General features: G+C 51.6%; 1 protein-coding gene across 2 annotated transcripts in view; it reads left to right on the forward strand.

Moving 5' to 3' along the window:
- The first annotated feature begins 1,151 nt into the window (after positions 1 to 1,151).
- Atp6v1c1 (ATPase H+ transporting V1 subunit C1) overlaps positions 1,152 to 13,537 on the forward strand; it is a 32,693-nt gene continuing 20,307 nt past the window's right edge. Inside the window, exon 1 of one of the 2 annotated variants that reach the window (XM_040730362.1) lies at positions 1,152 to 1,319. The gene's annotated coding sequence lies outside the window, so the exon portion shown is untranslated. The remainder of the gene's footprint in view (positions 1,320 to 13,537) is intronic. The other variant, XM_040730361.1, reaches the window with a different exon arrangement.

Consider the following 13,537-nt stretch of genomic DNA (forward strand, 5'->3'; position numbering starts at 1 on the left):
CTTTTTAAGATCTGCTTTGTTTGTATTTGCGTGTGTCTGTCTCTCTGGGTGTGAACGTGAGTACAGACAGGTTCTGGAGGAGGTCTGACGAAGCCGTCGGATGCCCTGGAGGTAGGTAGCTGGGGTCACGGGCACTCCACGTGGGTGCTGGCGTTCCTGAACCCGAGACACCTCACCATCCCTGGCCAAAGCAATCCTGTGTTGGCTCCCGGCCCAGCAGATGCTGCTGCGCTTTCGTGGTGAGCGGTCCAAGTTCAAGCTGGCTGGAAACTCCCGCAGAGACACTCCCACACTTGTCTCCAAGCGGATAAAGAAAATGTGTCATGGCACACTGTAGTAAGGACGGCCGGGGTGTAATTTCAGGAGTGCCCGTCCCTTTGTGCAAGCAGCTCCGTGACCTCCGGGCCTTCAGTTTGCTCAGATGCAATCGTAAAAGGGATTAAAACAGAAAAAACCCCAGTTCCGGAGTTCCTAAAACCCCGAGCCAGGTGCCACCCATCCTTTCAACCGGTGAGAGATGCGCATGGTTTGAGAGAGCAGCTCCGTATCTGCTGTTCTGGAGCCGGAGGCTGACAGTTTTCCTGTCCCTGCCTCTGTCCTGAACCCTTCCTTCACGACTTGCATTCATTTCGGGGCTCCTCGCCCGGACGTGGAGCTCCCGGCACGGGCTCACTGTGCTAGCTAACCCTGAAATACGGGTCGGCGATGCTGGGTGCTGAGCTCTACGGAGGTGAACACTTGCTGCACTGAACGGGAATGAACAATGTAAACGCACTAAAAGCTCACTTTTAGGGAGGTTCGCACGGAAAACAGGACGGTCACGTAAAGCTTGCGGACGGTGCAGGAGGCTGGGGAGTCCGAGTGGCGTAAACGCGTGCGCACTTCCAGGAGGGCGGGCGGCGAGCAGGGTGGCAGCCGCAGCGGGAGGAGCGCCGAGCCCCGCCCACCCGGCGGCAGCGGCGCCCGGCGTCCTCCAGGCCCCGCCCACCCGGCGGCAGCGGCGCTCGGCGTCCTCCAGGCCCCGCCCACCCGGCGGCAGCGGCGCTCGGCGTCCTCCAGGCCCCGCCCACCCGGGGGGAGGGAGGGTGGCGCGGGGCCCCGCCCCGTGGCGCGCGTGGGCGGAGCGGCGTGCGCCGCGGTCAGCTGACTGCTCCGGCGGGCGGGCACGTGACCGGCTCTGGGCGCAGGGGTCGAGGAAGCCGAGAGGCCGGAGCCGCGGTCCGGGAGGGATGGAGCGCTGAGCGGTTAACGCATTCCAGGCTCCGCAGCTCCGCAGCCGCCGCCGCCGCCGCCGCCTCCAGAGACACCTGCCCGGGTCGGTGAGCCCCAGCCCCCGGCCCTGCAGTGGCCGCCGGGGAGGGTGGGGGCGGGCGGGGGGCCTAGGCGGTGGCGTCGGAGCTGCAGCCGGCCTGGGCGTCGGGTGTCCGCGCCTCTGGGCCTAGGGTTGGTGTCTTTGGATCATGGGGGCCTCGACGGGAGCTCGGCGACAGAGGGAGTGGTGTCGTCCGTTCGGGGCCCCCTTGGGCAGGGGTCCTGGTCACTAATGGGGTGGGAAGAATGGCTCAGACGGGGATCTGGTGTGTGTGTGTGTGTGTGTGTGTGTGTGTGTATGTGTATGTGTGTATGTATATGTATGCGTATATATGTATATGTATGCTTGTGTATGTACATGTATGCGTGTATGTATATGTATGCGTGTATGTATGTATATGTATGTGTATAGGTGTATGTGTGTATGTGTGAGTATGTATGTATGTATGTGTGTATATGCACATATGCAGTTCCCACTGCGTGTTCTGGCCTGCGCGGGAGGAGAGGGAATGATAGCCTTCAGGAGCCTGCCGCAGGCGGGCGGGGGGCGGTGACAGAGGACACAGGGTCATGGTAGGCAGTGGACAGAACGGGAATTACCAAAGCCGGCTCACTAGAATGCCAGATCCCCTGACAAGGAACTTGCGGGCAGTCCTCTCATGAGGCAGATTGAATCACCTCTGAGGCATAGGAGGGGGAAGCTGGTATTCTTTTTCAGAGGAAAAAATGTAGTGTAGTGTGTGTTGTAGTGTGTGTGTGTGTGTGTGTCTGTGTGTGTGTGTGTGTGTGTGTCTGTGTGTGTGTGTGTGTCTGTGTGTGTGTGTGTGTGTGTGTGTGTGTGTGTGTGTGTGTGTGTTGCCCTGGGAGTGGAATGGTGGGGTGTTGAATAGCCCAGTCCAGGAGTTCCGCGCTGATGGTGAGAATATAGAGTCTCGGGAGACAGGATGAGTTTGTATGGAATTAGTAAAAACAGAGCGAGGATGAACGTGCCATGGAGGAAAGAACACTTGGGTTTGGGTCTTGGCAAGCTAGTGGGGTTGGAGAGAATCTAGGAGAATTTACCACTCAGGGAAGGGCCCCACGAGAGGGAAGATGCGTTTCAGGGGGAGCCAGGGGCCAGGCTTGCAGCAGACTGCACTGTGGGAAAGTGGAAGGAGTTTTGCGTGCCGCCTGCCCGGCTATGGGAGTGCTGTGTACCAGGTACTGTGGGGACAGCAGGGCTAATCAAGCCGACATGGCCTCTGGGCTCGCAGGGTTCACAGACAAGTAATAATAATAGTCACGCAGGTTGGGTGTGGTAGCTGAGACCTCTAATCGTAGCACTTGGGAGGCAGAGCCAGCCAGAGTTATACGGTGAGACCCTGTCTGGACAAATAAAAACGTTATCGGGTGCGGAGTGTTTCCCAGGGATTGGACCCCCGTGGAAGAGTCAAAGAAGGCTTTGCTGGGGGTTTGACCGGGCATGAGGCCTGAAAAGAGGTGTGTGAAGAGGGGATGAGCAGACAGGAGTGGAGAGAACGTTCCAGGCTGAGGGAACAGAACGAGAGGAGGAAGACAGCTTTCCAGAAACTACAGGGGCTGGGATGGGAGAGGTGCGTGTTGCAGACTGGCAGAGAGGCAGTCGCGTGTGTCTGAGCTGGGTCCGGCTCTCCAGGGCTTTCCTGTTAGAAGCAGAGAGGATCCAGGGAAGTTATAGGCAGTGGGAAGAGTCAGGCTGTGGCTTTAGAAGACACAGTTTTATGAAGATATGGAAGGTGGTCTAAGTCAGTGAGACTGGCCACCAAAGGATGTGTGGGTACCCTGTCTCTGCACTGAGGAGTTCAGGGGGTTACTTAGCTGTATTCGCCCTCAGAGGGATGAAGGAATTGGGGAGGGAAAGGAAGATTACATTCCACGCACCCTTCCAGGAGGTAGTTATTATGGCGCTCTAAGTGTACAGCGGAGGCTGGAGCCGTCTGAAGCTGGTTGGAGTCTTTTGTGTTTTTCCCTTTGTGAGGTCTTCTGTCGCCCTTTCCTGATTCGGTGTGTAGACAGGAACCCGTGTAGACCCTTGGGACGAGAAGCAGAGAGGCCAAGTGACTTGTCTAAGTCTAGCATAACTTCCATGGTTTCGGACCGCAGGTGGGATTCACTCAGATGACCTATGCAGTAACCACAGTCACATGGAAACGAGGGTGCTGTTTTGAGGTGCTGCTGTCTTAGATTCCAAGCCTTTGGTGAAACCACGTGGTTAGAACAGCTGCAAGGGATCCCGCACTTGCAGTTTGTGCTCTGGAGACTGCTCTGTAAGCCTGTGTGGTGCACTTGTAATTCCAGCACCGGGGAGGCCGAGGCAGGAGGACCCCACAGGCCTGAGCCAGCCTGGCACACACAGTGAGTGGCCGGCCTTGGAAAACTGAGAACTGCTCTTCTGTGAGTGTGGATCAGGGGCTTCTGTGCTGTGCAGCTGGGGGAGGTAAGGAGCAGCAGGGCGAGCCGCAGGGCTCCAGGTGTCAATCACGGTTCTTTGGCAACAAGTGAGGGAGTCTCCATTGTGCTGACTATGGGATCCTATTCCCTTTTGGTTCCTTTGCAGATACTAGGTCAGGTCTGGGGAAATAGTACTCTGCATCCTGAATGTTGAGAGCTAGGTGGTTCCTCTAATTCCAAATCCAAAACAAGGCAGGAAATAATCTCTCTCTTTTTCTTTTTTTGCTTTTTCTAGACAGGGTTTCTCTGTATTGTTTTGGAGGCTGTCCTGGAACTGGCTCTGTATACCAGGCTGGCCTCGAACTCACAGAGATCCACCTGCCTCTGCCTCCCGAATGCTGCCTCTGCCTCCCGTGCGCCACCAATCCCTGTCTGGATGTAGAGCTGTATTTTATTTTAGCTACAAGTTAATTTCCATTTGATTTCCCTTTCACCAATGATTTTAAGACAGCGTTAGCATGTTGTTCTTGGAAAGAGTTCAGTCATTAAACCAAGGTGACCCGGAATTTCTTTTTCCTTTTGTTTTGAGATAGGGTCAGATGTAGCCTAGGGTGGCCTTGGGCTCCTGATGCTCCTGCCTCTGCCTCCCAAGTACCAGTATCACAGGCATGTATGACCGCACCGGTCTTGCCGTGTCCTCCTGTGGGAAGATGTACTCGTGACAGCACACTGTCCTGCAAACGTGCTATACACTCAGTGAGTTGAGAGGGTTGGGTAGAGTAGTCGGCGGAGGAGAGTTGCTTATATTGTAGCAGGATAAAAGGTGGCTTGTTAGCTAGCTGTGGGTCTGAAGTGAGGAACACAGTTGTGCATTTAGAAATAGAATGTCGGGTGGATGCAGTATCTGCATTCCGTAGAAAGGGTGATGCCAGTTGTGATGCACGCCTTTAATCCAGCACTTGGGAGGCAGAAGCGTGTGGAAATCTATGAATTCCCTCTCAGCCAGGGCTGCGTATTGAGACCCGTAATGGGGGAAGGGGAGAGGCATTCAAAGTACACTGAATGAATAGGAAGTTTCTTTTGTGAATTAAAGAAAGAAATTATTTTTGTTTTGTGTGTATGAGTGTTTGTCTGCATGCATGTTACATGTACCACGTGTTCTGGTGCCTGTGGAAAGCAGAAAAGGGCATTAGATTCCCTGGAGCTGGAGTTCCTTCCTGGTGGTTGTGAGCCACCGTGTGTGTGTGCAGGGAACTGAACCAGCTCCTCTGCGAGAGCAGCCGGTGCTCCTGACTGCTGAGCCGTCTCCAGCAAATGCTAATGCCGTTGGCTAGCTCGTTCCGGTTCACTGGTTCTTCACGGTAATGCTGAAGGCCTTAGACAGGGCTGCCCCATGTTTAGACTCTTCTGTCAAGTTCTGCGTAGTGTCGGCACATCGGGACACCTGCAAGTCGTCCTGTGCATTTCTCGAGGAGATGGATAGGCATGCAGTGTCAGTACATACTTGGACAAATAAATGATAAAGAAGGCGAAAATAAGAGTCATACTTTTGTAAATCCAGTTTTGTTTTGATGGCTGTTAGTATGAACTCCAGAAACTGCATTGTGATTTTTAGAATTGTATGAAAACCTTCAGTAGGTCTCTGTCTCGGTGTAGCTACTAGCTATGACTTTGGACAGATTCCTTCATTTAAGTTCTCTGCTCTGCAAGATCAGTAGTAACATCTGCTCTAAAGGGATCCAGCATATTAACATATTGAAGGGGCTCTCATTACTCACGATTCAATATGTGCTGTCCTTGAAGCAGTTAAAAAGCTCAGATGAGCTGGGAACCAGCTTGTTTCAAGAGGGGAGTGGGGGTTCGGGTTCGAGGAATTGAGTCAGAGTGTTGTGCGTAGCTAGGCAGGTGTGTACTCCGTGACTTAGCTCAGCCCTGATTTTAGGTCTTTAACTCAACTTTCAGACTGAAGAGGTCACCTTAGACCAGAATGCATCGTGGTCTAGTCGGGATTATACATGACCAGCCCGCGAGAAAAGGGAAGTGGCGTTCTGGAGGTGGGGTCTAGGTGGGTTCAGGGGTTCCTGTGGTGTGCTCTGTTGATGCAGAGTCTCCTGAGTACCCCAGGGTGCTGACCCACCGGTGAGCTTCTCTGTCACTGCTGTCTCTGCCTCCCATCTCTGTGCAGGAGTGTGGAGGTCACAGTGGCCACCCAGGCTCTGCAGCTAGAACGTGGATCACCAGGCTGTACAGCCAGGGCTCTTACCATCACCTTGGTCCTGCCCTACAGGTTTCACACCGTAGCCCAGGCTGGCCTGGTGCTCCCTATAAAGCCCAGTCACCCTAACTTCAAACTGCTCCCCATCTCTGAGACGCCGAGATTCCAAAGGCAAGCCCCTTGCCAGGCCGGAAGAGTTGTATTTAATGACTTTCAGTAGTAGACACACAGCGGTGTTGGCCCATGTGCCAGGTCAAGCAGGTCTCAGCAGCTTTACCAGAAACTGCTAGGTACTTCCCGACATTGTGTTCTGTATAATGGCTTACTTTTATTCTTTCTGAAAGCATCTCGTGTAAACCAGGCTGGCCTCACCTAGAACTGTATACAGTCAATGATGACCCGCCTGCCTGCCATCCGTCCTTTTGAGAAAAGGCGTTACTGTGTATAGTTCAAACTAACCTGGAACTCACAATTGCCACTTAGGCTAGCCTTAAACTTGCCTGGGATTATAGGTGTGTGCCACCACAGCTGGGCTACAGCATTGGGTTTCTTGAAAGCATTAAATGCAGTGCAGGCTTGGGGTACTTGCTGGGACACTGTCCTGTTTTCTGTAAGCGGATACATTGTTTTTATTTTACATTCAAATTAGTGTGGTAGGAGAGTCGTTCTAGCCTTCAAATTCACATAGGCGAGAGGCTGGCGATTAAAGAGAACAGAGCTTTGGGCCCAGACTTTCCCTCTGCTTGTGAGCTTTGCTCCCGTGAGCTGCTCATGTGTGCTGCTGAGGTTGTTTTCCTGCCTTGACCCCCGTGAGCGCCCCCTCCCCCTCTCTTTACCTGTGGACGTTTGCCTGCCTCATGGAGGTCTGTGGCCATCACTGAAAGTAGCTTGATGGCAGGGACTACATCATTTGTTTTGCTTCCTAGAGGCAACCACAGTTCTAGCGACTCGAGATTAGTAAGACTCTAAATTGAAAACAACGACTAGTTAAATCAGAGACTAGACATGAAATATGCATGTGCCTTGATACAGCCGGAATGTTTACGTGGGTTCAGTGGCTGAGATTGAGAGTTGAAGTGTGGTATGTGTTGACGGTTTGCCGGCAGTGGACTTAGTTGAGAAAATGGCTTGATCACATTTATTTGTTTTATTTTTACTTTATGTGCTCTGGTGTTTTGCCTGTATAAGGCTGTCAGGTCTCCTGAAACAGTAAAGACAGTTGTGAGCTGCCGCGTGGGTGCTGGGAATTGAACCCAGGTCCTCTGGAAGAGCAGCCAGTGCTCTTAACCGCTGAGCCGTCTCTCCAGGCCGAGCTTGGATGGCCTTTATAGGCAGAGTTTGTGCAGAGTGGACCGAGTGGAGAGGCAGAATGGAAAGAGAACCAAGGGCAGGCTTGAGGCTAGGGTGGAACAGACCCAGGAAGGTTTGAGGATAAGGCAGGAAAAACTCTCCCAAGGGCTGATGGGCAGATTCACATTTCCTTCCAAGTGGGAACCAGCGCTTGGTGCGTGTGTGATGAGTCACTCAGCCTGTTACCTGGCGAGGAGAGAGTGTAGGCACAGAGCGTCTGTTGTTTGTACATGTGACATTGGAAATGCTCTGCTCTCTGTCCTGCCAAGCTCACCCTCACTCAGGGCAGGACTCACCGTGCGGGGTCTCTCCCACCTTCCACCTTCACGTGACAAGGGCCGCGGTCAGGCCTGGAGGAGAGGTCAGGCCTAGTGGAGAGGTCAGGCCTGGAGGAGAGGTCAGGCCTGGTGCAGAGGTCAGGTCTGGAGGAGAGCGCCTTTCCCACTGGGCCACTTGCTAGATTCTCCAGTGTTCTGTGTGATGCCCTTTGTAGTCTCTGGACTTCCTGGTGTTTAAGAAGAAAAGACACCTGGTAGGCTGGGAGTGTAGCTGGGCGCTGGAGTGCGTGTCCAGAACATGGGAGGCCCTAAGTGTGGTCCCCAAAACAGATGAGAGATGAAACTGAGCCACACAGGGGACCCACACTGTATTCCCAGCTGCCTCAAAAGTGAGGCAGCAGTCTGCTTGAGCCCAGGCATTTAAGATCAGTTTCCAAATATATAAGTAAATAAATAACATCCCTTTTGTAAAATAACAACGTGTGTTTAGGTAGCTTATCTAAAGCATTACTATTTTAGACATTAGAGCCTTGAAAACAGTTTCACTATGCAGCTGTCTTGGTTAGGTTTCTGTTGCTGTGATAAAACACTGACAAGACCAGCTTGGGAGGAGAGGGTTTCTTTACCCTGTAGGTTACAGTCCTCAGAGGGAAGGGAGGCAGGAACTCGAGGAATGCCGCTGCAGGCGCGCTCCTCAGGGCATGCTCAGGCTGCTTTTATTTTCTTTCTTTCTTTCTTTCTTTCTTTCTTTCTTTCTTTCTTTCTTTCTTTCTTTCATTCATTCATTCAATTTTGGTTTTTTCCGGGACAGGGTTTCTCTGTGTAGCTTTGGAGGCTGTCCTGGAACTCACTCTGTAGACCAGGCTGGCCTCGAACTCACAGAGATCCACCTGTCTCTGCCTCCTGAGTGCTGGGATTAAAGGCGCGAGCCACCATCGCCTGGTTAGGTTGCTTTTTAGATGTAACCCAGGACCATCAGCCCCATGGAGGCACTCCACCGTGGACTCCACTGTAGTCTCTGCCTTTCCACATCGATAATCAGGAGACTGGCCCTGCAGCTCGCCTACAGTCTGGAGGCGTCTTCTCTGTTGAGGTTTCCTCTTCCCGGGTGGCCCTGGGTTGTGTTAGATTGACAAAAAGCTGACCAGTACCGTACCCCAGGCTAGCCCTGAACTTTTAGTTAGAAGTTTGTGCCGACATGCCTGGCTTTATGTATTTGAATCCATGATGACAGGTTGTTATAGCTTCTTTAGCTCCTGAATGAATTTACATTTTGCCAATCAAGACAGCTTATCAATAGTGTATGAATTTTATTTCTAATAATTACCAAATAATTCATGTTCATTGTTGCCCGTGTTCTTCACAAATAGTATTGTCCCTTCCTTCCTTCCTTCCTTCCTTCCTTCCTTCCTTCCTTCCTTCCTTCCTTCCTTTCTTTCTTTCTGCCTTGTGAATTTTTTGTTGTTCGTTGTCATTCATCCTGTTTTGTTTTTTAACTTTAAGTGCCAAACACAAGGTTGAGAAAGTGGGGAGACTAGAGGATGTGCTGGTCCCCACGCAGAAGGAAATATTGGTTACATAACAGTACCAAAGGTTGTGACTCACGTACAGCCAGACTAGGTTCTGACGGAAAAGGCTCACTCTCCCATCACACACAGCTGCAAAGCTGGCCAGGCAAGGGGGAGAAACGGCTTCCACACTGTGGGTAGCGGGTAGTGCTGGTTGGAACCCAGAGAAGGACACAGCCCACAGAAGGCCCCCAGCTTTCTCCCCTGCAGATCGTTGTGCTGCAGTCAGGACGGAAACTCAAGCAGAGAAGCTGAACTTTGCTGACTCCAGGCTGGCGGATGACTTCTAGTCAGGTAAAGCTGACAGAGAAACATCAGTACCCCTGTAGGTCCAGTAAAATTGCCAGCACCATCGCTTCCCTGTTCTCCCCTTCCCCTCCTCTCTCCTTGAATCCAGGCCTGAGGGGTTGCCAGGCAAGTGTCTGTCCCTGAGCTGTTTCTGTTCCAGTACAACACTCTTAAACAGGAGAACAGAGTCCAGCAAACCAGGTGCCTTCCAGAGCAAAGCTCAACATCGGTCTCTAAAAAAAGAATGAGTCTGGGCTGATGACCCATGCTAATTTCAGCATCCCAGCAATGGGGAGCAGAGGCGGGCTGATCTGAGTCTGAGGCCATCATGGTCTATATAACCAGCTCCAGGCTAGCCAGGGTTGCACAGTAAGACCTTATCCCAATCATTTTTCAAAAAAATTACACTGTGCGTGTGTGCGTGTGCATGAACCTGTGTTAAAGTCAGAGAGGAGCTTGCAGGAGCTCCACCGTGTAGACCCTAAAGGATGCAGCTTAGTCATCAAACCTTCACCCTGAACCATCTGGTTGGGCCTCCAGCATCCTCAAAAGGAAGATCAAATCCAGTAATCAAACTGTAACATGATAATTAGGAATATGACCAATGACTTAATGATGAGCAAGGAAATGGACGTTTTGGGGTTCTTTTGTTTGTTTGGTTGTTTTTTTGGTTTTTCATGACAAGATTTCTCTGTGTAGTTCTGTAGACCTGGCTGACCTCAAACTCACAGAGATCCGCCTGCCTCCTGTGCGCCACCACCGCCCGGCTGGAAATGGAAGTTTTTCTTTTTTTTTAAAATATTTTATTTTGTTGTATTTTAGAAGCACTCTTATTTACATATCAGTCTCCCCATTCCCTTGACCATCCATCCTCCCATGCTCCCCAGGAAATGGAAGTTTTTGAAAGCTGGAACTTAGTGTACCTGAAGTAAAATGTTCCTCGATAAGAAGGACAGGTGGAAGAGAAGTCGGGCTAGAGCAGTGACTGCACACACATGGAGTTCACAGCCGTCCACACTCTAGTTCAGGGCTGCACAGGCCTTCTCTGACGTCCGAGGGTGCCGGGCACACGGTGCGTGCACACGTGTAAACGTAGTGAAAAGAAGTGAGTGAAGGCAGGAAAACAGAAATAGCACTGCCGTGCCAAGAGAAAACAGCAGAGAGCAGCGTGCGTCAGTGGCAGATAGCGCCGTGGCCTTTGGCTCAGCCAGGTGAACAGACACGCATTTAAAGAGAACACTAGCTGAAAAATTCCAAGTGAGAACTTCCAAACAGGGTAATATTTGACTATGGCAAGTCAAGTCTTTCTGTGGCACAGAAAAATATTTTTAAAGGTGATAAATTGGACATTGGCCACACCTCTCAGAGCCACCATTGAGAAAATAGGAACTAGGGGTCAGGGAGACAGCTTAGTGGGTAAAGGTGCTTGCTCACAAGTTGTCCCGTGTGCACACCTACACAGGGAAATAAAGGTGATAAAGATAAGAGTCGGCTAGGTCAGCCGTGGGCTTGTGTCTGTAAGCCAAGTGCTCGGAAAGGGAGGCAGCAAGATGACCAGTTCGAGGCCAGCCTGGGCCACGTGACACGCCGTCTCCACACCGCTCCTTCCCAGAAAGAACTCCTAGATAAAAAGAGTGTGTGTCTGTGTGTCCTTGTCACACACACATATGACAGAACAGTAGAAAGGGGAATAGGAAGAAGCCTAAAGAGACAGGGATGCTTTCTGTTGTGGCATCTAGATTTAACCTGCTTACATAGAGGGCAGTGGGGGAGGGGTTGTGTGGAATATGAACAGGGTACGGCAACATAGATGAATAAAAAAGTTACAGTGAAAGCCGGGCGGTGGTGGCGCACGCCTTTAATCCCAGCACTTGGGAGGCAGAGGCAGGTGGATCTCTGTGAGTTCCAGGCCAGCCTGGTCTACAGAGTGAGTTCCAGGACAGCCTCCAAAACAATACAGAGAAACCCTGTCTTGAAAAACCAAAAAAAAAAAAAAAAAAAAAAAAGTTACAGTGAAGCCCATTACTGATTAAAGAAGAAGACAGCTGGGCAGAGGCTGACCACTTTTCAGTCTGGTCTACATAGAGAGTTGAGGACATCCAGAGCTATGTGGAAAGACAGAAAGTCAGACCACATGGGTATAAATAACCCACATGTACTTATGTGGTGTTGCTTGGGTTATATATTTTTGTGGTACTGGGATTTGGACCTAGGGCCTCATGACCCAGAGCTCTACCCGAGTACAGTACCAGCCCCATAGTGGGGTCTTAAGTTGGGTGTGGGGGGGCATCTATGTGGAAAGGTGTCTTAGCGCTATTGGAAGATAGTGGATTCTTTCAGAAGGGCTAATCGGGAAGTCTCTAGGTTGTTGGTGGCGGCCTCCGAGACCTGCGGGGCTGTTGTCCCTCCTCTTTCTGGTCTCTGCTTCTGCCCTGGTGAGCTTTGCTCTGCTGTCTTAGCACTGCCTGGGTGGAGCGCCACCAGCTGACCCCAGACCAGAGCCTCCACGGCAGCGAGCAGAGATTTGCTCTTTATACATCAGTTATTGCCGGTTATAGGGGCTCGGGGCTAACGGTGCAGAGCTGATTGTGTTTCAGACTCCACCAGAGTACAAAACTCTAGAATCCACTAATAACTCAGTTTCGTTTGGTGTGTGTGTGTGTGTGTGTGTGTGTGTGTGTGTGTGTGTGTGTGTGTGTGTGTGTGTTTAATGGGTACACAGGAACTGGGGAGATAGCTCAGTCAGTAAAATGTTTGCTGTACAATGAGGGCCTAACTTCAACCTCTAGGGCTCACTAAAAAAGAAAAGGCAGGCGTGTCTGTTGGCACTCCTAAGCCCGGTGCTAGCGAAGCTGCGACAGGTGGATCCATGGGGCTCACTGGCCGGCCAGCCTCACCTACTTGACGAGCTGTAGGCCAGCAAGAGACCCTGTCTCAAAAAGGGGTGGTGGATGCTGCTTGAGGAACAACACCTGTGGCTACCGCCTGGCACCTATACACCTACACACGTGCACAAAAATGTGAGCAGTGATTTTAAAAGAAACTATAAAGGATGCACAAATCTCATTAGCCCCCATGGAGATGCATTGTGGGAATGAAAGGTAGGATCCCCCTGCAAGCACCGAAAGACTGAAGATGAGGCCGTGAGTTAACGTCAATGAGCAGGTGGGCTTGAGGGCTCTGGTATCAGAGCACAGGATGTTCTCCCTGGAAGACAGTTGGCAGCTGCTGTAAGGTCAGATATACAAGTTACCTGCTTAGACTACACTTCTGGCTGGCCAGGTGGTGGTGCACACCCTTAATCCCAGCAGAGGCAGAGGCAGGAGGATCTCTGCAAGTTGGAGGCCAGCCTGGTCTACAGAGTGAGTTGCAGGACAGCCAGGGCTACACAGAGAAACCCTATCTCGAAACCCCCACCCCTCCAAAAAAAAAGTGCATTTCTACAAAGTTAACCCAAGGGAAGTGGAAACATGTTTTCACAAAACACTTGGTTCATAAAATGCCTTGTTCTTAATACCCTAGACCAGTAAATTCAAACGTCCCCTGTGAGTAAACAGATGTACTTAGTGGTATCCCAAGCAGTGCAGGGACATTTGGGGCCCACGGAGCACATTGCATGTGCTTCCTCCAGCTCGTGGGCAGTGGAATTCTAACCCAGGCAACGCTAACCAGTGGGGGCGGAAAGCAGAGTGGCCCGTGCCGGGGCTGACTGGAGCGGGATTGATAGGACGAGGTTGGGGGACAGAGGCTGAAGTAACTGTGAATGCTGAGACTGTGGGCATGTGCCACCATGCCTGACTTGTTCTTGACTGTCGAGGCAGGGTCTTTGTTGTGTAAGTCACCCAGCCTCGGATCCCTGGGAACCTGTTTGAGTCCCAAGTGGACCACCCTCCTGAATGAAAAATACTTTCAAGACAGGGTCTCGCTGTGGTCCTGGCTCTCGGGGCTCTCCTGCTCTGCTTTCCTTGTGTGGGGTTAAAGGCACGAGCTACTACAAATGTTCTTTGTAGGGAGACATCTTACGTACCCATAGCGCTGCCCATGCCCGTTTGGGCGTGGTCACAGCTGCGTAGTTTACAGGGGATAAAAGAGCTGGGGGAAGGAGACGGCTCCTCTTT

This window comes from Mesocricetus auratus, unplaced genomic scaffold (assembly GCF_017639785.1).
Source record: "Mesocricetus auratus isolate SY011 unplaced genomic scaffold, BCM_Maur_2.0 Super-Scaffold_100023, whole genome shotgun sequence".
Taxonomy (NCBI): domain Eukaryota; kingdom Metazoa; phylum Chordata; class Mammalia; order Rodentia; family Cricetidae; genus Mesocricetus; species Mesocricetus auratus.